Genomic DNA, 23,826 nt, shown 5'->3' with positions numbered 1-23,826 from the left:
TTTTATTTCCTCTTTCTCCCAGAAATAATGTTTGGGCCAGAAATATAATACTTTTATAATTTTAAAGCACTTTACAGTGTATATTCACGTAGATTACTACATTTAATCATTACAACTACTCCACGAAGTGGAATTTATTAACGTCCCCATTTGATGGATGATGTGAACACTGAAAATCTGAAACAAGTCTCAGTTAATTACAAAGTTTATTTTGCCAAGATTGAAGACATGTGACCTTGACACAATTCAAGAGGTTATATGTCCTAACAACATGTGTCCAAGGTGGTCAGAGCACAGTTTGGTTTTATACATTCTAGGGAGACATGAGACATCAGTCAACATATGCAACACCAACATTGGGTTCGGTCTGTAAAGGCAGGACAACTCAAAGCAAACCAGGGAGGGGGCTTCCAAGTCATAGGTAGATAAGAGACAAATGGTTGCATTCTTTTGAGTTTCTGATTAACCCCTCCAAAGGAGGCAATTAGATGTGTATTTATCTCAGTGAGCTGAAGGGTGACTTTTAATAGAATGGGAGGCAGATTGACCCTATGCTGTTCCCAACTTGACTTTTTCCCTTTAGCTTAGCGATTTGGGGACCCCACAACTTCTTTTCCATTCACATTTTCCCCCTTCTCTTTTCAAAAATCTTTTGGAGAAGCATTTTAGAAGAAAATGAGTCTCTGGTATCAGGTTTCATCTGATCTTTCATGATTAGGATGGTTTATTCTTAGACAGGTAGATCCCAAGGTATTAGGAAAGCTCATTTTTAACAGGTTGTAAAGTCTCATGTCCCGTGAAGAGAAAATAAGGGAAGGAAGGGAGAAAAACAACCACAAACAAAATTATAATCCTGGAAAATTAATATAGGCCACATTACTCTGGAGTCCATACATCAGTAGGCAGGTATGAAAGTGGCTTATGTATGTAAATGCGTTGCTGTTATTGCTTCTGAAGTTTAAGTTGTCAAGCTTCAGTTCGCAGGGCTTTACAAAAGCACAGCTTAGTTTTCAATGATTTCAAATTAGGAAAACATGGGAAAATGGAAGAGAAAGAAGAAAAAAAGAAAATATTATTTTAGAGACTTGCAGGCAGGAAAAATTAGAATTCAGCCCAAACTGTAGAGAATAATAAAAACTGAAAAACATTAGGCAAGACTATAATTTAACAACAGGGTATTATAGTTTTGAAACATAACGTGTCTCTCTTTAGTTATCCACTTTTGCTAAAGACAAGTTATGGTAGGACTAGTTTGATTTATTATACTTGGCCTAATAATTTGTATACAGTGCAGCAAGAATAATTATTTTTTACGTAGGCTTTTAAATTGGCTTCACTGGAACTGTAATCCATAGGAGGAACCTCAGATAAGACTTTTTTAAAGCGGAGCCCAGCCATAAGTTTGTGCTATCAAATACCTATGAGTTGGGTGATCCTTACCTCTTGAGGTTCCAAGATAAACTTGGGGCTCCTGGGCCTATCAGAAAGTGACATTCTTTACTTACCACAGGTCAGGAACCCTGTACAGGGACTGTATAAACACACGTATGAGGCCAGTTTTCCCACAGGGCTTTTATTGGCTCCATAAGTCAAGTTTGATTCCTTAAAGGAAAACACATCATTCCAAAGTCTTGGTAAAATAACCAGTTTCTCCAATTATGTCTTGTTACAAATGAGAACAAATTCTTATTGCAATTATGCCAATAATTGTATTGTTATAAGTTAAGAATACAATACCTACACATAGTTTCCAAATTCTGGAGAAATTAGGTAGAGAGAAATAAATATGCTCCAAATTTTGTTCATAGGAGTATATTTTACTCAATTGCTAAAAGCTATAAATAGCTTAAAAGAAAAGTTTTCTTGACTCTGAAACGCAAAACAAAGGATCAGCAACATTTTAAGCAAAAAGTTAAAAAAGATTACTTTAGTCTTCTGCCAATTTAGTTTAGGCGTTTACCTCCTGTTCTGCTTGATACTCATGAACATTTCAGCTCTCCATGAGAGTCCCGAAAGTTTTTCCTCTATTCTAGTGTTACAATCTCCAAAGTGATCAGAAACCTGCATTTAAGAACACCTGTTAGAGTTCTATAGCTGATTATAAAACCACCTTCTAAGGAGGACCAAAACAAGACAACAGTTGTTTGTGGATGACAAAAGGTTTTAGGACAGCCACAGTTAAAGACACTATTGACAAGGAAATTTGTTACCTCTGTGGCACACAATAATTTAACATAATTATAATTATGACTGATGATGTACATTAAGTCATATCAGATTTATAGGAGTTTCCCATGATTTTGGAACACAGACCAATAACATATTTATACAACTACAGCCCAAAGAAAACCAAACACACTTTCACATTTGACCATGCTTTCTATATAATTTTTATACCAAAAAAGCCAAATTATATCATTTTTAGACTTTAGGGAAACTAATATTTTAAAGAATTAATTAGATCAGAAAAAGACATAATTATAATTTGATTTTGAAAAATTTGTCAAATATTAAAGGTTTAAAAATCACTTGATATCACAAAATAGAATCATAGGTCATTCATTGTAAAGTAAGCTATTCATTTAACCAAAGTGATAACTCAAGGATCTCAGAAAAGGTGAAAACCCTCATTCTTTGAGAGAGTAGACTTAATTTTCAAACAATAAGCCCTAATAAAAATAGCATAAAGCCTATTAAATCTGTTTTTCAAAGTTATATAAAGAATCTATCAATTTTAATCTTGACCATAAGATATAACTTTTATATGGCTTTTATAACCTTTATAACCTTTATTAAGGAGTTGGTTAATGCTTCAAGAAAAATCTTGTTAATCAGACACAAGGGCTCATATACTGGTCTTGCATCAGTGTGCCTTTGACATTCATGATTAATTTATAGAGAAACTGAACCTATTTTATCTTTAAAAAATTGGCCCTCACAATTTCACAAACCCACCTCTTCTGCAATAGTTCCTGGGCCTTGAGGAGTTAAGTACCCTTAATTTCTGGCCCTGTGTCTTAGGAATATAGTTCATTCTGACCGGCATCTTCTACCGGGCCTGAAGATGCAGCTTTAACTGCCATCAGTGTTTAAGATTTGGCAGAAATTGGTGTCCTTTTTAGAACCCAGAAATTAAAGCCCAGTTACTCAATGTCACAAGGACTTTAAAAGCACACACAGAAAGATACATGGATGTAATAACCTTAATTAATTTTTAAAAATATCAGTTATTTCTAAGCAAACCAGAACTTATAGTGACATATGAATTGTTTTGATAAAATGTAAAATCTGTTAGGCCAGTTACCAAAAGGCAAGAGAAAAGACCTTCTGCACCGCACAGAATATTATGTTGGAAGAAAACATTGCCTTTAGAACTTTAGGAAAACATAGTCAGCATCAGGCCACTGCAACATAACTCCAGGAAAAACAAAACTTATATAAGCTGAAAATGAGTTTTGGGAGAGCATTAGTATTTTGTGTCCTTTAAAAGGGGAGAGAAAACTGAAAACGGAGAGATGCAATAAAAGTTGAAGCTTGGGTTAAAAAAATTAAAATCTTTTATAATTTATTAAGAGTCAGTCAATCCCTTAACAAAATTTCATTTTTCTAACCAATTATTTAGTATATAAGTTTTTTTTTACATCAAACCCAATTTCTAGAAAGACCATTATAGTTTCTCTTTAATTATAGACTATTTGATTATATAAGTTTTTAAAAATATATAAATCCTTTTATTGGTACTCACACAGACCATTCATGACACGCTTGGACTTTCTTGTTTGTCCTGAACATCCCTCTTTCCTTCTTTTAACCTCCAAACTGTCCTTGTCCATTTCTGGGCATAGGCTGAACTAACTTTGGGAGGAACTTAGTGCATGTTTTACCTTTGAAACAAAGGCAATAGCAAGCCTTACTGCCTGTGGATTAGACCACAAGATTAATGTTATGGTAATCTTACTAAATTTAAGATGTAGCTATTTTTATTAAATCAATATCAATGTCTTATTTATTAAAGATTACACAAGCAAAGATCATTCTGTTTTGGGCTGGGTTTATGGTTTTGTAACCCCTATGCCTTTTGAGCAGATAAGTTTTGTAATCCTATGCATTTTGAGCAGATAAGTTTCCAGAAGATAAGCAACTTGTAGTACTTGTCAGGGATAAGTATGAAATTGCTTGATTAATAAATGTAAACAGAAATGTATACTGGCAAATTCTTAAGACATTTCTAATATTATTTTACTAAATATTTTTAAAGCTAACTTATTTATTAAAGATTTTACTTAAGTCACGTCAACTTGAAAAGCATTTGACTAGTCTTTTTTTTAGTATCTGATTTAAGTGCTTTTATTTTTTTAAGCCAATTAATTAGAATGCTTTTATATATTTTTTGTAGTGAAATATTTTGCACACAACACATGAATATATAGACATATTAGGCATGCTGATAGAAGTTACATCTTATAGATTCATAAAGACCTCCTTTTTTCCCTTTTTTTTCTATCTTACCCTAGGCAATTGTCAGCTAAATAGCCTTAAATTTGCTTATTAAAACAAACAACTCTTAGATGAAAAATCAGATAGCAAAATTTACATCTCAAGGTACAGAGAGAAAAAGTTTGTAGGTGCTAGAGGGAGATTAAGGATGAATGCCAAATCAAACATAAAATTACAGAAATTTATTATAGGTATAAGGAGACCAATTGTATTTAGATAGGGACTACCTTTTTTTCTTTTTTTTAGCTGGATCTCTAAGCTCTGGGCAGAGCTCACACTGAATCCTGAGTCTCCAAAAAGGGAGAATTATCAGGCTAGTCCATGTGATACTTTTCCAGTGCACTTAAAATTTTTTTAAACAAAGACATTTCTAAGTATCTAAACTACACTCCTCCTTAAAAACAGTAGCCTCTGTTGCAATAACTATTTTAATTTAAAAAATCAGGTGAAAACATAATTCAGTAAACTGAGAAGGAAAAAAACTTTTGCTCAAAAAAAGAGAGAAGGTCCTAGGAGAGAAAAACAAACAACAAACAAAAACATGAAGGCCTTTTAAATGCAAACACACACACATGCACGTACACACACGTGGATGTTATCCTTTTTATTAAGCTGACTTTTAACCATTGAGCTCCTTTAAAAAAAAACCCTTTCAAATTTCATTACCATATTTTAGCTAGGACAAATTTCTGCTATTTTAGAAGTACCAAGTATCAAACCAGAAAGGCCTTGAGTTAGGAACCAAACCCAGGCTGTCGTGGTAAAAAAATAAATAATAAAATAAAAATAGCAAGGACTTTTCCATCTTGGGGTGACAGCCATTGCTCTTTCAGTTTGGCCTGGCTAGCAAAAAGGTGGCCTTGTTATGTAAATAAAGCCCCTTAAGTAGTCAAAATAAAAAAATCTATTTTTTTCTTTTGTTTTTGTTTTTTCTCCCCCCATCACACCCCTTTTGTGTGTGTATGTGTGGAAATTTAGCCACCTTAAAGGCCTTGTTCCCCATAACTTGGAACTTTCCTTTGTATTTGATCAATGGAATAAAGCTGGTGAAACCCAATGGGAAAAAGAAATGGAAATAAACAACAAAAAAAAAACTGGTTAAGAGAAACAAAAACAATCGCACAACTTAGGTGATTACTGAGCACTCTAATGGTAATGAGAAATTAAGACCAGCTGGTTGTTAGTCTTAACTTTAGCCAAGACAAACCCCAATTCTGTTACCTAGGGATGGGTCTCCGACTATAGACTGCTCTCTACCATTCTAGAAGGAGGAAAAAACAAACAAAAAATTCCATCTTCCCTGTTGGAAGTGAGCTCAAACTCCATAAAGGATTTACCTGTTTCTATCATTATGGAAACAGGAAGTCTTGCCTTCCTTGTTGGAAACAAGTAAAACTCCAAAAAAAAAAAAAAAAAATGAGTTGTACAGCAAAATAAACTTTAGGTCTTGACCAAATTTTGAGAGATCAGGGATTCTCTGGAGGGGTTGCTCTCAGACCTCAGCAAATTGTCCTATTGGTTTGAGCCATAAAGTTAGCTCACGCTGGTACCAAGCACTGATAGGACATTTGTTAAAGGTCAGGGGCATCTCCACTCAGAATCCCTCCATGGTTACCGAAATGTGAAACCAGAAAATCTGAGACAGGTCTCAGTTAATTTAGAAAGTTTATTTTGCCAAGGTTGAGGACGCCCACCTGTCACAAAACCTCAGGAGGTCTTGATGACATGTGCCCATGGTGATCAGAGCAGTTTGTTTTTATACATTCTAGGGAAACATGAAACGTCAGTCAACATATGCTAGATGAATAGTGGTTCAGTCTTTAAAAGCAGGACAACTTGAAGCAAAGGTGGAAAGACTGGAAGCAGGGGCGGGGGGCTTCTAGATAATAGATAAGAGACAAATGGTTACATTCTTTTGAGTTTCTGTTTAGCCTTTCCAAAGCAGGCAGTTAGATATGCATTTATCTCAGTGAGCATCCGGGTGACTTTGAATAGAATGGGAGCAGGCAGGCTGGCCCTAAGCAGTTCCCAGCTTGACTTTTCCCTTTCACTTAGCGATTTGGGGGCTCCAAGATTTCTTTTCCTTTCACAATGGGGACACTGAGTTTAGAGCAGATAAGCAACTTGGTGAAGCATGTAAACCATGCTTGGGGCAGAAAAAAGGAGGTAAAAACACACAAAGTAATAGTCCTCTAAAGTAGATCCTCAGTAGGAATAGGATAGACACCATTAAAAGCATGATTTTTGTAAAGTGTCTGTTCATATCCTTTGCCCACTTTTGAATGGGCTTGTTAGTTTTTTTCTTGTAAATCTGTTTTAGTTCTTTGTAAATTCTGGATATCAGCCCTTTGTCAGATGGGTAAACTGCAAAAATTTTTTCCCAATCTGTTGGTTGCCGATTCACTCTAATGATTGTTTCTTTTGCTGTGCAGAAGCTGTGGAGTTTGATTAGGTCCCATTTGTCTATTTTGGCTTTTGTTGTCAATGCTTTTGGTGTTTTGGCCATGAAGTCTTTGCCTACACCTATGTCCTGAATGGTTTTGCCTAGATTTTCTTCTAGGGAAGGCAGCAAATCACACTGCCACGTGTGTTCCTATGCAACAATTTTGCATATTCTTCACATGTACCCCAAAACCTAAAATGCAATAAAATAAATAAATGGGAAAAAAAAGCATGATTTTTCTTTTTTATTCCACCATTTTAAAACAATCAGCAAAAGTTGATAATATACATCCATGTTTGCCTAAATATAATAATAAAATTCATATGCAGGCTTTTTCATACTAAAAATTCTCAGTGGACACATTTACTGAGAATCTTCTACATGTGTAAAACTTTATTTAATCAAATACCAAACAACGTAGAAGCAGAAAATGGGGTTTAAAGTGTAAAGTGTATTATAAGATGAGATGAAGTATTTTTCTCACTTGATTTTTAGCCCCCAAATACCTTATTTTTAAACTATTATTGTATACGTAGGCTCTGATAGAAGACTTATATTTTAGAAATGAGCTTGCAGTCTGGGCGTGGTGGCTCACGCCTGTAATCCCAGCCCTTTGGGAGGCTGAGGCAGGTGGATCACAAGGTCAACAGATCAAGACCAGCCTGGCCAACATGGTGAAACCCCGTCTCTACTAAAAATACAAAAAATTAGCTGGGCGTCGTGGCGCATACCTGTGGTCCCAGCTACTCGGGAGGTTAAGGCAGGAGAATCACTTGAACCCTGGAGGTGGAGGTTGCAGTGAACCAAGATTATGCCACTGTACTCCAGCCTGGTAAGAGAGTGAGAATCAGTCTCAAAAAAAAAAAAAAAAAAAAAAAAAAAGCAATGAGCTTGAATGCTAATTTAATGCAAGTACTTTTGGGGATGAGCAGACCTCCTTCAGCTTACGTGTAATTTGTCTTATAAATTATAAGATTTTCTTTGTTTCTCATCTCTTTTTTATGTTGTTTCTCTTTGGCTCAAAGCAGTAAGGAGAAGCAGTGTTTTGTCCGACAGAAAGACTTCAGATCAGAAAACTTGGCATTGAGTGCTGTGTTAAGCACAGGTTACATGCTTCAGCAAGTTGCTTAGCTGCTCTGAGTTCAGTGTCCCATCCATTAAATGGGGACTTTAATAAATCTCACTTCATAGAGTAGTTGTGAAGATCAAATGCAGTAATCTATATGAAAACATACTGTAAAGTGCTTTAAAATTATAAAAATATTTTGTTTCTGGCCCAAACATCCCTTCTGGGAGAAAGAGGAAACAAAACATTTAACTGGTGTCTTGTCTTAAAGGGCCATATGTATCTGGAATTAAATTTTCTCCAATCATATAAAATCTATTTTTTTTTGTTTTGTCTTCTCATTTTGGTTTAATATTTTATCCTTCCCTGCCTTGACACTTGATTCCAAGGAGATGATGAGCTTGTTCCACGTTTTTCTTTTATGCTTGGTATTGTTATCTCCTCATTCAAACAATAGTCAAGTCACTTAATAAATCTGTCGTTTGTTAGCTTTACCAAACTCCAGATTCATCAGTCTTTTAGCTAGATCCACAGCATCAACAGAATGTAGTATTTTAATAGTCAAATCAAACAGAAAAGGGTTTAATCACAGGTGTGTTGGGCCATTCTTGCATTGCTATAAGGAAATACCTGAGGCTGGGTAGTTTATAAAGAAAAGATACATTTAATTGGCTCATGGTTCTGCAGACATTACAAGAAGGATGGTGCTGGCATCTACTCCTGGTGAGGGTTTCAGGGAGCTTACAATCATGGCAGAAGGCAAGGAGGAACCAGCATGTCACATGGCAAGGGCGGGGGCAAGAGAGAGAGAAGAGGAAGTGCCACACTCTTTTTTAAACAACCAGATCTTGTGTGAACTTATAGTGAGGATGGACTCATTACCATCGGGATGGCGCTAAGCCATCTATGAGGGATCCAGCCCTGTATTAGTCCGCTCTCATTCTGCTAGAAGGGCATACCCAAGACTGAGTAATTTATAAAGGAAAGAGGTTTAATGGACTCACAGTTCCACATGCCTAGGGAGGCCTCACAATCATGACAGAACACAAAGGAGGAACAAAGGCATGTCTTACATGGCAGCAGGCAAGAGAGTGTGTGCAGGGAAACTGTCCTTTATAAAACCATCAGATCTCGTGTGACTTATTCACTGTCATGAGAACAGCACAGGAAAACCCATCCCCATGATTCAAGTACCTCCCAGTAGGTGCCTCCCACAACACGTAGGGATTATGGGAGCTACCGTTAAAGATGAAATTTGGAAGGGGAACAACCAAACCATATAAATCCCATGATCCAATCACTTCCCAGCAGGCCTCACCTCCAACATTGAGGATTAGATTTCAACATGAGATTTAGAGGGGACAAACAACCAAACTATATCAACAGGTAATGTGTTTTAATTGTAAAATAATGGTTTTTGAAGTCTGTCAGTCCTACACTTCAGTCTTAGCGGCCTCATTTACAACCTTCTCTTAAACCTTTCTGAGCCTCATTCTCCTCACTTGTAAAATAGTGATGTTCCTACTTCATGGGGTTATTCAAAGGATTAAATGAGGTTCATAAATTGACTACTCTTCATTTTGAACTTTGAAGCAGAAAAATCTCACAAACACTGTAAATTATGGTCTCCAGACTGCAAAACATGGCCTTTTAATGTTTTGTCGGCTTATATTTGTTTACACTCCAGAGTAAGTGTTGGAAATACTTTTGAAATTGTTGCATTGGCTTCTTTTCCGTAGTCAGCTTTGAATTTACTCTCTACAAAGTGAAGAAACAAAAGTCAGGTGATAATGACACAATGCACTTCCTCGGCTCTGTAATGGAACCAGCCCATAAATCCAAGAGACTCATTTAAGAAAATGCAATGTATTTGAGTCCCGTCTCCTTAATCAGTGGCAAGTTTTCTTGGCCTTTCTTCTTAAGGACAAAAAGTAAAATTTATTCATGTGAGGAAAACAAAATACTTGGCTTAAAAGAATTTCTGATTAGATCTCTCAGTGTAACATAACATTCTTAAAGTGACAATTTAATGGAAAAAACATATCTCATTTTGTTTTCTTTACTAACATAGACCTTTTCCAAATTAAAACAGTATGTTATTTTTAAAGAGAAAAACCTCAATCCAAAGTACATTTCATTGTGCAAGTAGATATGGAAAGTCTGCCAAATCTATTGTTATCTCAGAGATTTCAAATGCATTGAAGAAACTATAACCAAGCCTTTGCCCCTCTTTTAAACAAATAAGACAACCATGCCTAGTGCAGTTTCTGGAATCTAACAAGATGTTTCACAATATTCCAGGCCTATGTAATGATAGCAATTTTTTTTTCATGCTAAGGCATTTGAACTTTTGTATTAATTCACATACATCTATATCCCTAAACCTTAAAATTTGAGATTTTAGAGCCTATTAATGGAGGCTAAGGAAGATAAGGGTTTGTTGGTTGGACTTCTGAGACAACACCCACTTAAAGTATCTTTGTGAAGTAAAGTTTTCATTGTCTGGCTGCTTTTGTTGTGGACTCTTGAAGAAGAATCCCAGCTTCTTTTCCACCATGATGCTTCCTCAACTCCACTCCTCAGGTATATTTGGTCACTCCTTCCCCAAGGCTGCCATGGCTCTCCTACACCTACACTCTCCACTGTGGCACACTAGTGCTGTACTGTAAGGATATAAATATATATCTTATCTCTCTCTCTCGCGTGCTGTTTCTCTTTATGCATCAGTGTTTCCACAGCGCTTAACACACAGCAGAGACATAGTAGGCATCCAGTATTTGAATTGAGTTTATTGAATGGATGGATGGATGGATGGATGAACAAATCTCAGATAATTTGAAGCATCACTGCTTTTCACAGGATTCCTCTGATTTCCTCATCTTTTCTGAACTATCCTTCTGGCATCTGGAAACCATTAAAAACAGGAAAGAAGGAAAAGATTCAAGGAACCAGAATCAGCTCTCTTCTTACCCCTCACCCATTAGAAAAGGCCTTGTAAACCCAATAGCTATCTTATCCTTACTCTACCATTCATCCAAGGAAGGTGTGAGACAGAGTGGGGTTCCAGTTGCTGAGGAGAGAGACTGTCAATTTTTGCCATGCTATGGGTACCACACATGAGTTGGATAACGATCAGAATACAAAACTAGAAATCCTGCAGATTCTCTCAGGGTGTTTCTTTTTCTCCTTTCAAGTTATTGTCAATCAAAAAATGCCTTCCAAGGTCATAATAAAATAATTCAGAGATTGTTCACGCCACTGTTCCCTGATTACTGAAGTCAATTAAGAATTCATTTTTTGTTATTTCAATGTTATTACTCTATTTACTTAGCTGCATACCCAACAGGGTCTTTGATTAAACATATGATTTGAGATTCAGAGAATATTGTCTCATTTCACTTAGTACACAGATCTCCCTTTGCCAGTGACCCTCTAAGAATTTCCCCCAAGCACTTCTTATTGAAAAGAAAATGTAAGCTTTACAGGAAAAGAAACCTTTCTATTCTAATTGCTTGTATTGTCCACGGTCCAGTCATGTTTTTCTTTGTGTAGTACAGTTTACAGAAGGTGAATGCAGTGCTCTTCCACATATGTTTTCAAGGTTTTTTTTTGTTGTTGTTTAAATGACAATTCATTTGTTATTTTTATGGTAAGCTAGGGAGTGTGGTGTTGATAGCAGCTGTTACCCTCTGTTCTTGCAGTTGGCAGCACAGATTCATCAGGGATCACCTACCCTGTTTACCTTCAGGCCCACAGCTGGAGAAAACTGCTTTTACTGTTACAGCTCTTCAGCTGCAATTAATAAGGCACCTGAGAATTTGCAAACTTTTTAGTCCATTAGTTGGTGCAATGTAGTGACTATGGACCAAGTTTGCTGTGTCCTTGTAATTACCTAATGTATCCTAAAATAGGATTGGCTGGCTTTTTTCCAAGTTTTCTGTGGTTGTAGAATCTCAATTACCCTACATTGGGGAATATCTTGGGTTTTACTTTGTTGGTTAATAACACCTATCATGTCCAAAAATTTGCATTGACTGTATTTATTTTAAGATTATTCTACATGCTATTTTCCTATGGAGTTTTGATACTTATTTCCAAGATTATATGGTAGAAATCATTAATATAATGGGGATAGAATGACATCCTCGATTATCAGGGAATGTACCTATATTGGTTATCTATTGCCACAGTAATGCTGCATCGCAAACCTTCCAGGTGGCTTACAACAACATGCATTTAGTTAGCTGATCTGGGAAGGGCTCACTCCTGTGTCTGCGATCAGCTGCCAGTTGATCTAGACAACTTTCTTGATACTGGCTGGGCTCAGATATCTCTGGGTATGCTAGCTGTCAGCTCATCTAAGTTGGTGTTGGCTGGGAAGATAGGAGCACCTTAGCTGAGCTCAGAATGTGTCTTGCATTCTTCAGGAATGTTCTCATAGCAGTGATAAAGGGCAGGAGCAAGCAAGTCTACCCTCACAAGCACTTGTAAAGCATCGGGTTGCATCACTTTTGCTGATATTCCATTGGCCAAAGCAAGTCCATGACTGAGTCCAAAGTTGGAGGGGTGGGTACTTCAAAGTTACAGGATAAAGGGTATGGAAATAGGAAGGAGTGAAGAACTGGGGCCAGTTCCTGCAATTAGTCAGTTGCAGAATCTTCCATTCTAAGCCTATATGAAGCCTGTTTTTGCTTTCCATGGATTGTACATGTTTTCCCCTTTGCCTTCTTCCTCACAGATTTAAATAAGTTGTTCTCTTCTTTTTTGATCCTGGGCTCATTTTCCTTCTTTTCTTCACTTGTTTTCCTTTCCTAGCTTCTTTTATCTTCAATCTTCACCTCCTCTTTCTGTTTCCCTTTCTTCTATCTCCCCTCCTTCCTACAGAGAAATTAAAAACAAGCCTAAAATCTCATGTACATGGATAGTTTGAAAGGAGTATTTTGGGGGTCCCTGGAGATCTTATTATTGATTAACTCCTTAGAAAAGGAAATGCCGAAACCTCTGTTTCTCCAGAAACTTAACAGTGTGTGGGTGGTTCTGGTGTGGGCAGGAAGAGAGAGAGTCAGACTTAAGTTGTTCTGAAAGATAACAACAACAACAACAAAACTCCATGAAGCAAACACAGAAGCAAAACCTAAATAGATTCCCCAACATTTTATAAAAAGTTTTCTGCCAAATTTACCAACTGGGAATTTGAACTGGGCTTTTCTTGTTAATTAAGGGTTTAGAATAGACGGGGATGCAGGTGGTATTTTGGTTGGTAGTATGTGGTGATAATCATTGTTGCCATAGCTACCCGAAAAGTGTTCAACAGAATATCACTTCATGTTGGAACTTCAAATAAAGGCTGTAAAAGTTCTATGCTCCACATATAGATTTTATTTAAAGGAAGAATGTCTTCTATATTCAGGCTAAAATCTGTTTCTTAATCTGTCTCAGAAAATATGGCTCAGTGTTCAAAACGGGTCAATTCAGGGGTAAGTAAATTTCTTTAATAGGTTTAAACTGAGTTCAGTTAGCTCCTTCCACTGACTTGGCTTACATTAGACTAATTGGATAACAACTTAGCAAAGTGAGATATATTAAGGTGATTTATGATAGTAAACATTTATGAGGTTTTTGGCTTGACTGGTTTCAGGGGAAAGAGTCCCAAGCTCTTATAATGTGCCAATCCTTCCTTGATTCAGAAAAAAATGCAAGCCTCACATACGGTAACACATACTTCAAGAAGGTTCAAAGGCATTCTCTCGGATTCAGTTTTTATTAATCTGCCTTGGGACAGCCTGGGCCAAGTTCCACGTGGTTAATTCAATGTGAAATGGCAATTTTGCTTCTCAAAACATATTATGTACTAAATTTAAGATAGTGGGGAGTTTGATATTATTCTCCTGCCTTGTGACCCAAACCTACTTCTCTGCAAATTAGATTTCTTTTCTACCTACATGTCTAACTGTTTCAATTGATCATTTCCTTATCAATTAGATCCCCTGATCCTAAATATTCTCATCTGTAAAAGTGAGGCTGTAATATCTACTTCCCAATGTTGTGGTGAGGATTGGAGGTCAGTGTAAATGAAAAGAAATTGATAAGCTCTTAAGTGCCATACAAATGTAAGGCCTTATAACCAACACGGATGTTATATTAGGCACTGGGAAAACTCAGATTTCTCCTAAGGAACTTTGGTCAGTGGTATGAATCCTTGGTGAGGACAGAATTACTGGACAACAATGAAAAATAGTGAAATCTGATTTGTTTTCCATTTCTTTAGCACAGATTTCAAGGTCTTCACAGGCAGATGTAGTCTCTAACAAGACTTAATTTTTATATTTTCCTAGCCAACTCAAAACCCTAGGGATAGGAAGATTTAAAGATGTTTGATGAAGAATCTGAGGCTGCACCATGAGAGAAGTTTTCAAATGGAGGCTGGACAGTGATTACATGATCCCTTTGAAATTATTACACCCCATCAGTTCACTTACTTTCTCATAGTAGCTTTGAATAGGGGCTGCATGGCATGTATCTGTTTATCTTGAAATTAAAGTAAGTTTAAAGTAAATTTGATTGGAGAGATTCTTAGAATTTTTGAGATTTCTTGAGAGCAAAAGTCATCACCAAAACAGGAGTTGAGATACTTTGGAGAGTGTAACAAGACTTGATGCTGGGTTAGTGACCAGTGGGATGCTGGGTGTCTGCTAATGAATGACTTGGGTGTTCGTGCTGTTGCTTCCCAGTCCCTGTTCAAGTGGAGCAAACAGTTCATGTCCAACTGATGCACACTGATGGTTATGCTCCTCCCTGGAGAGAAGGTTTTCAGCTCCTAGGTGACTTGGAGAGAATCTCTTCAATGTTTGACATGGCTTTATTTGCAATTATATTATTATTATTATTTTTAAGTTGAAAACATAACTCCTTGTTTATACAACATTGGATTAATGAGAGGATTAGGAAATGGATGCATTTCTGTTTTGATGTTGAGGTGACCTAGCATACTTGAGAGATTTTGAAAGGTATCTGTATCCTGTATGTATACTTTATATAAATGTTCAAGGTAGACAATATAGAGCTGCAGAGTCCACTACTGTAGCCACTAGGCACATATGGGTATTTAAATTTAAAACTGCTTAAGATAACAAATTCACTTCCTCAGTCATACTAGCTATATTTTAAGTGCTCAGTAGCCATACATGGCCAGTAGCTACTACTGAGTTGAACAGTACAGAATCAAAATGTGTTTGTCATTACAGAAAGTTCTCTTACATAGTGCTTGTATAAAAAAACGATGGGAACATTTTCCTCCGTTAACCAAGATGTGAGTTATCCTAGGAAAAATATTAAGAGGCTTTAGCATTTTACATCCTTAGAGACAAATATAAAATAACCCATTTATCTGCTTCAAAATTAAGAATATGAGTTGTAACACTTAATTGAACAGCTATAACAAATTGTAAATGCAAATATAGTTTCCTATTATAGTGTACAGAGAGAAAGAGATTGGGGACAATATGAGAGGGACAGAGGTAAATTCAGGCATCTAGATATCCATACATATGCACACAGAAACAGATGGGGAGCGAGAATGATGCATAAACATGGAAGTCCTGAGACAGAAAGGAATAAAGAAATGGGGAGGCTGAGGGGTGGAGAGAGAAGTAGGAATCAGAGGAAAAGACCAGAAGGATTTCACCAGCTATAGGTGAGAATTTGCTGAAGGTCACATTTCAGAGCTCAGTGTTGTTGAGAGTTAGCATCTTTATCTTCTGCCCTATGACGTATTGATTGGCCCCTGTTCCCGGAATTTGAAATGCTCTGAAGTGTACTGCTTGGAGCAGATACTTTCAACCTGGTCCATACAGTCCTAGAGTGGCAGCTCTCAGGGAGTGGTTCCCAGACACAGCAGCATCAGCATCATCAGAATCTGTTAGAGGTACAAATTCTCAGGCCCAACTCACCCAGACTAATGGAATCAGAAACTCTGGAGGCCTATGCTTTAAGAAGCCCTCCAGGGGGGTTTTCATGCACTCTGAAGCATGAAAACTACTGTTGCAGAGTTAAAATAAAGAGTCTATAAATTTGAAATGCAGTGTGTGTGTGTGTGTGTGTGTGTGTGTGTGTGTGTGTGTTGAGAGAGGATTCCTAGCTTTCAACAAATTCTCAAAAAAAAAAAAAAGTGACCCTTCCAACTCCCTGCCAATTTAAAAAATGCTCCCCTGTATTCTACATTAAGATAAGCAGAGATCTGGGTTACAGTAAATGTCTTCTTTTGTGTTTTTCACTTTAGCTGGAGTGACCAGCCAACGTTAGCTGAGAGGCTAGATTAAGAGAACTGGCTCAGGTTGGGGGCTGACCTTCTACTCTTCCATTTCAGTAATTTGACCTGATTCCATTCTCAGAAAAATTGTTTTTTGATCCTGGTGATAAAGTGGTTATGTCCAGAGTCAAGGTGTACAGGTGCCTGACTTAGTTATTAGACTAGGGCAGACTTTAAGGAAGGAAGAAGTTTTTTTTGCTTTCATATTCTATCTTGAGGAGACACAGAGACATCTGAAGCATCTAACTGAGAAATCTGGTCTTCCCCACCTGGCATATTATAGTACTCGCCTTGGGTACATGGGGATTTTCTAGGTATAATTAATTATCATCCATTAAGTAAGGCTATTTATTAAACACTGCACCTGGTGGGACCTTAATACGCCATAATTGATGATGACAGCGGACACAGCATCTTTTTCAGTTGATGCGGTCTCTGAGTAGGCTGTTCTTCTATTGACTCCATGGTGGTCTGAAACTTATGGGAGTTGCTGTGCTTGGGGATATAATGCCTAATAGTGATTCCTCAGAGTTTTTAATTTGGAGAGCGATTGGATACACTCCGGTGGTTCCAGCAGCTGTTGTAATGGCGACTTATCAAGCTCAACATTAATGACAGCCCTGTGGGACTCCAGATATTCAAAGGAGTACTTAATCAGTGTATATGGTATTAGCACTGGCTAAATATAAGGACTGAGTTCTGCATGTGACCAAGTATGGAGATATATTACAAAGCAGAAGTGATTCCGTTTTTTTTTTCCAACTCATCTAATATTATAATACATAACATATACTGAATCATTTTAGTAGATGATATTTATTGATTGTTCACTGTGTACCAAGCATTGTACTTAGTATTATACAAACATTTTCTTATTAAATGTCACACCAGTCCCCTCATTTAGGTGCATTGTTACTCTCAGTTTACTGATAAAGATACTAAGTTTAGAGAAGTTCTAGTAACTTTAACTGTCACATGGTATATTGGTGAATATAGACCAATAGCTGTAACAAACAACTGCAGTATATCTGTGGTTTTAAAATTTCTACCTTGCTCACATTCAGTCCTGTGTACATTAGCAGGGATGGGGAGAATGTGGGAAATAGAGTTTTGTTCCATGCAGTTATTCAAGGTTGCTTTTTTCCCCCTCGTGGCTTCAACCTCCTCTGAGTCCTCATATCCCTTTATTGATAGGTAGCAGGTGGAAAAATAACATGGAGAATTACACATGGCCGATTTTGATGAACCAGGCCTAGAAATGGCACACATCACTTCTATACCAGAACTCAATCACAGGACCACAGGACACTACAATGAAGGCTGAGGAATGTAGTCCAGATGTGCTCAGGAACAAGGGGAGAACAAGAAGGCTGGTGGACACCTGCAGCTTGCTAGCAACAGAGCTGAGATCCAAACTCACATGGATCTTACTCCAAAGTCTTGTTCATTGTGGAGGCAAAACTGACATTTTACCCTGCCTCCCTTATGAATAAGAGTATTGATATTGTTTGGCTCTGTGTCCCAACCCAAATCTCATCTTAAATTGCAAACCCTGTGTGTCAATGAAGGGAAGTAATTGGATTATGGGGCAGGATTCCCCAATGCTGTTCTTGTGATAGTAAGTGAATTCTCATGAGATCTGACGGTTTTATAAATGGTAGTTTTTCCTGCACTCTCACATGCTCTCTCTCTTGCCTGCTGCCATGTACAACGTGTCTGCTTCCCCTTCTGACATGATGGTAAATTTCATGAAGCTTCTCCAGACATGGGGAACTGTGAGTCAATTAAACCTCTTTCCTTTATAAATTACTCAGTCTCAGGAAGTTCTTTTTAGCAGTATGAAAATGGACTAATACAGGTATAGATAATGTTTTGCAGTAAGGGGGAAAAACCACTTCGTACTCTACAATTAATAAAAAATAATAAGGCTGCCCCATCTAGTTCTCCAGTTCTGATCTTACATTGGATGGCATGTTGCACATTTCCTATATGCCTGGACTCATCTGGCTAAAGCATCTTGCTTTAGCTCTGACTTTGGCAATGCTGATGTCTGAAAAAATGGTACAAACTTTGTGGATTTAATAATCGTATTAGAAAGTTGCTATTTTTCTACTATGAACAGACTAATAGAAGTCTTACTTTTTTTCCCCCATTAAACATGCACACATTTTTCAAACCATTCCTTTTGAAGTCTGACTTCCTTGTATTTTGTAGCAGGGAAACTTATTTTCTAAGTGCTTTTGTCTTTGAGTGTTTTTTTGACATTACATCAGTTCTCACTTTCAAATTTCTTTATTTTCTTGATAATTTCTTCAAGTATTTAACTTCATACATGTCGCTTTTCTAAAAAATTCAGCACAAAACAAATTATTTTCAAGTTGGGTTCATTTTTAATGGAGTGGAGGAGCTCGCTGTTTAAAGAAAAACTCCTCTTCATATTTTCCTTGGCTGACAAGTGAATAGTTCCTACATAATTTGTGTGTCATTATGAATAGCAGAAATTTAACATTCAAATGCCTTCGTATGTCATGCAGGTACTGAATATGTGAAGTGGCTATGTATAAAGCAATAGGGAGTGGTAGGGACTATAGGTAACTAAAAAGTACATGCCTCATTTAAAGGCATACAAAGTCAAAGTTACTAAAATTACTTTTGTAGTGAGGAACTTATAGGCTGAATTGAGCAGATACACTTAAATCTAATGTAGCATCATGTTATTTTCAACCATTTTCTAAAGCCAAAATACATATTTTATAAGACATCATAATCTAAACTATTATAGAATGACCAAATTAATGTTACAAAATTTAGTCATGAGTTTGATATTCTTTTATAACTAATACAGGCTCATCTCACTTTATTGTACTTTGCAGATATTGCATTTTTTAAAAATACAAATTGAAGGTTTGTGGCAACCCTACATCAAGCAACTCTGTTGGTGCCATTTTCCAACAGCTTGTGCTCATTTTATGTGCCTGTGTCACGTTTTGGTAATTCTCACACTATTTCAGACTTTTTCATAATTATTATCCCTTTTGTGGTCATGTGTTATCAGTGACTTTTTATGTTACTGTTGTTAATTGTTTTAGGGCACCATGAATAGTGCCCATATAAGACAGCAAACTTAATAAATGTGTTTGCTCTGAGTGATCTACCAATAGGCCATTCTCCTGTCTCTCTTCCTTTCCTCAGGTCTCCCTGAGAAAACACAATATTGAAATTAGACCAATCAGTAACCCTACAATGGCCTGTAAGTGTTCAGGTGAGAGGAAAGGTCACATGTCTCTCGCTTTAATAAAAAGTTAGAAATGATTAAGCTTAGTGAAGAAGGCTTGTTGAAAGCTGAGACAGGCCAAAAACTAGGCTTCTTGCAGCAGTCAGCCAGGTTTTAAATGCAAAGGAAAAATTATTGAAAGAAATTAAAAGACTTACTTCTGTGAACACACAAATAATAAGAAACTGAAACAGCATTACTGCTAATATGAAGAAAGTTTGAGTGCTCTGGATAGAAGATCAAACCAGCCACTACATTCCCTTGAGCTAAAGCCTAATCCAGAGCAAGGTCCTAGCTGTCTTCAACTATGAAGGCTGAGAGAGGTGAGGAAACTACAGAAGAAAAGTTTGAAGCTAGCAGAGGTTGGTTCCTGAGGTTTAAGGAAAGAAGTCATCTCCATAACATGAAAGTACAAGATGTAGAAGCTGCTGCAGAAGATCTGGCTAATTGATGAAAGTGGCTATGCTAAACAACACGTTATCACTGTAGACAACACAGCCTTCTATTAGAAGATGCAATCTAGTACTTTCATAGCTAGAGAAGAGAAGTCAATGTCTGGCTTCAAAGGTTCAAAGGACAGGCTGACTGTCTTATTAAGGGTTAATGCAGCTAGTGGCTTTTTAATTGAAGCCAGTGCTCACTGATCATTCTGAGAGTCCTGGGACCCTTAAGAATTATGCTACATCTGCTCTTCCTGTGCTCTATACATTGAACAACAAAGCCTGAGTGACAGCACATCTATTTACAACATGGTTTACTGAATATCTTAAGCTCACTGTTGAGACCTACTGCTCAGAAAGAAAGATTCCATTCAAAATATTATTGCTTATTGACAATGTACTTAGTCACCCAAGAGCTCTGATAGAGATATATAAGATTATTGCTGTTTTCATGCCTGCTAATATAGCTCCATTCTACAGCCTGTGGATCAAAGAGTCATTTCCACTTTCAAGCCTTATTATTTAAGAAATACAGGCCAGGCACTGTGGCTGATGCCTGTAATCCCACCACTTTGGGAAGCTGAGGCAGGCAGATCATGAGGTCAAGAGTACAAGACCAGCCTGGTCAACATGGCATGGTGAAATCCCGTCTCTACTAAAAATACAAAAATTAGCTGGGCATGGTGGTACATGCCTGTAATCCCAGCTACCTGGGAGGCTGAGGCAGGAGAATTGCTTCAGCTGGGACCCAGGAGGCGGAGGTGCAGTGAGCCAAAATCTTGCCACTGCACTCCAGCCTGGGCTACAGAACAAGACTCTGTCTCAAGAAAAAAAAAAAAAAAAAGAGATACATTTTATAGGGCTATAGCTGCCATAGATAATTATTCTTCCAGTGGATTTAGGCAAATTAAATTGAAAATCTTCTGGAAAAGCATTCACCATTCTAGATGTTATTAAGAATATTTGTGATTTATAGGAGGAAGTCAAAATATCAACACTAATAGGAGTTTGGAAGAAGTTGATTCCAACCCTCATGGATGACTTTGAGGGTTTCAAGACTTCAGTGGAGGAAGTCACTGCAGATGTGATGGAAATAGCAAGAGAACTAGAATTAGACCTGGATCCTGAAGATGTGGCTGAATTGCTGCAATCTCATGACTAAACTTGAAATAATGAGGAATTGCTTTTTATGGATAAGGAAAGAAAGTGGTTTCTTTTTTTCTTTCTTTCTTTTTTTTTTTTTTTTTTTTGCGACAGAGTCTCACTCTGTCACCCAGGCTGGAGTGCAGTTGCACCATCTTGGCTTACTGTAATCTCTGCCTCCGGGGTTCACACAATTTTTCTGCCTCAGCCTCCCAAGTAGCTGGAACTACAAGCACGTGCCACCACACCTGGCTAATTTTTGTATTTTTAGTAGAGACAGGGTTTCACCATATTGGCGAGGCTGATCTCGAATTCCTGACCTTGTGATCCGCCTACCTCAGCCTCCCAAAGTGCTTGGATTATAGGTAAGAGCCACTGCACCTGACCAAGAAAGTGGTTTCTTGACATGGGATATACACCTGGCGAAGATGCTGTGAACTTTGTTGAAATTATAATGAAGGATTTGTAAGATTATATAAAATCAGTGGATAAGGCAGCAACAGGATTTGAGATGAATGAGTACAATTTCAAAAGAAGTTTTACTGTGTGTAAATTGCTGTTCAACAGCATCATGTACTACAGAGAAATCCCTCATGAAGGGAAAAGTCAGTTGATGTGGCAAACTTCATTGTTGTGTTATTTCAAGAAATTGCCACAGCCACCTCAACATTCAGCAACTACCACCCTGATTAGTAAGCAGCCATCAACATGGAGGCAAGACCCTCCACCAGCAAAGAGTATAAATTGCTGAAGGCTCAGATAATTGTTAGCAGTATTTTTAAATTGAGATATGTAGTTTTTTCATTTTAGACAGAGCCTCTGTTGCCCAGGCTGGATAATGGTGGCACGATCTCAGCTCACTGCAACCTCCGCCTGCTGGGTACAAGCAATTCTCCTGCCTCAGCCTCCTGAGTAGCTGGGATTACAGGAGCGTGCCACCATGCCCGGCTAATTTTTGTATTTTGGTAGAGACAGGGTTTCACTATGTTGGCCAGGGTGGTCTTGAACTCCTGACCTTGTGATCTGCCCGTCTCAGCCTCCCAAAGTGCTGAGCTTACAGGCATGAGCCACCACGCCCAGCCTCAGGTATGTATGGGTTTTTTAGACATGAGGCAATTTCACATATAATAGACTACAGAATAGTGTAAACAAAACTTTTATATGCACTGAGAAACTGAAAAATTCATGTGACTTGCTTTGTTGTGATATTCATTTTATTGTGGTGGTCTAGAACTAAACCTGCGATATCTCTGAAGTATGCCTGTATGTAGCTTATGGTGATTATCTGTATTTGCTTCTTTAAAATTCTATTAATAGTATCTCCCTTTTCCAGCATTTAACTTTTTTGAAGGATATACATAAAGCATTTAAAACCTGGGGCAGGAACAAGACCCATCACATTAATTCTTACTTTTTCTCAGGAACAAATCCATTCCTGTAATACTTCTCTGCAAGTGGAGTAGTCAGTTTCCTGTGATGGAAGCAAATTTGAACCATATGTAATTGCTAGTGTTCAAACACTTTTTAAAACTTATAAAATCAGCAATTTCCTATAGTTCTTGTAGCCAAGAAACCAATATTCAAAGAAAACTTGTAAAATATGCATTATTTTCTCTGCCCAGGAGTTACTGGCTTAAAACTCATTAGCCCCCAATTTAAGAAAGATAAATGGGCTGATTTTAGCAAATAGATCTACAAATTGGTGAAAAAAGGTCATATTGCAATTCTTACCTTCCACTATGGAATTTTGTTAGTTGCAGGAACGTCATGATCATAGTCAAGAACCAGGTCACTTAGGCTTGTGTACATGGCATGCAGTAATTGATTTGGCAAATGTCATTGTCCCTATTTCAAAGATTGAGGATAGCTAGTCTCACTTCACCTTGAATTGAAACAGTTTGTAATAACTTAGTGATATTACCACAGGGTTATGAAAACTTGCCTCCTAATGGCAAAATATTCTTTGAGACTTAGTGGGAACACTACTGTCTATTAGGTAAGACCACTACCATATGAATGAATTCCTAATTAGTGGAGAGATGGAGATAATGCTGCCATATACCATAATCACAGTGGTGGACCACATACAGTGCAGAGAAGGGAAAATGCAGTGAAAAAAATCCAAGGGCTGACAAGCTCTGTTAATTCTTTGAGGTTCAGTGGATAGGAAGAACACAAATATTGCCAGTTGGAATAAATTGATGGCTTTAACATTACTTACCATAAAACAAGTGTGATTCTGGTTCTGGAGAGCATAGAAACCCCACTTGGGACACTCCTGGCTGCTGTCGCTGAGCTATGTTGAAACTTAATAAATTTGTACAGGTAGTGAAACACAATGTGCTGCTCTAGAAAAATTAGAGTAGGTCACACATATACATACACAGTGACTTTGGAATTCTAAGGGGTTAACAATCAGGTCTACTTGAGCTTGTGGAAAAACCAGTAGGAAGACTAAGCCAGTAACTCTAGGGTTCTGAATTGAATGTATCCTGGAAGCTCAGATTTTGAGAAACAGCTGTTAGCATGGTACTGGCCATGGGTATCTATGGGAAGGAATACTAAAGGTATGCTGTAATATTTTAGTTGTATATTTCTAGTCTGAAGGCAATATTGCCTGTTAGGCAATGCAGGACTTGCCTTCACACAAAGTTG

At 37.4% G+C, this 23,826-nt stretch overlaps 2 long non-coding RNA genes across 2 annotated transcripts in view; one reads left to right on the top strand and one right to left on the bottom strand.

The window, feature by feature from the left end:
• LOC116556766 overlaps positions 1-23,826 on the top strand; it is a 363,628-nt gene that overhangs the window by 87,926 nt on the left and 251,876 nt on the right. The window lies entirely within an intron of this gene.
• LOC116556765 lies at positions 391-23,596 on the bottom strand. The gene is made up of 4 exons (XR_004271151.1): positions 23,585-23,596; positions 5,719-6,034; positions 1,961-2,061; positions 391-1,002 (listed from the first exon to the last, which is right to left on the bottom strand). It is a non-coding gene; the product is annotated as an uncharacterized LOC116556765 (long non-coding RNA).

Source organism: Sapajus apella, unplaced genomic scaffold (genome assembly GCF_009761245.1).
Source record: "Sapajus apella isolate SASKATOON/1434 unplaced genomic scaffold, GSC_monkey_1.0 scaffold17, whole genome shotgun sequence".
Lineage (NCBI taxonomy): Eukaryota > Metazoa > Chordata > Mammalia > Primates > Cebidae > Sapajus > Sapajus apella.
Note: the sequence above shows the minus strand (reverse complement) of the source record. Positions and strands in the feature narration are given on the sequence as shown.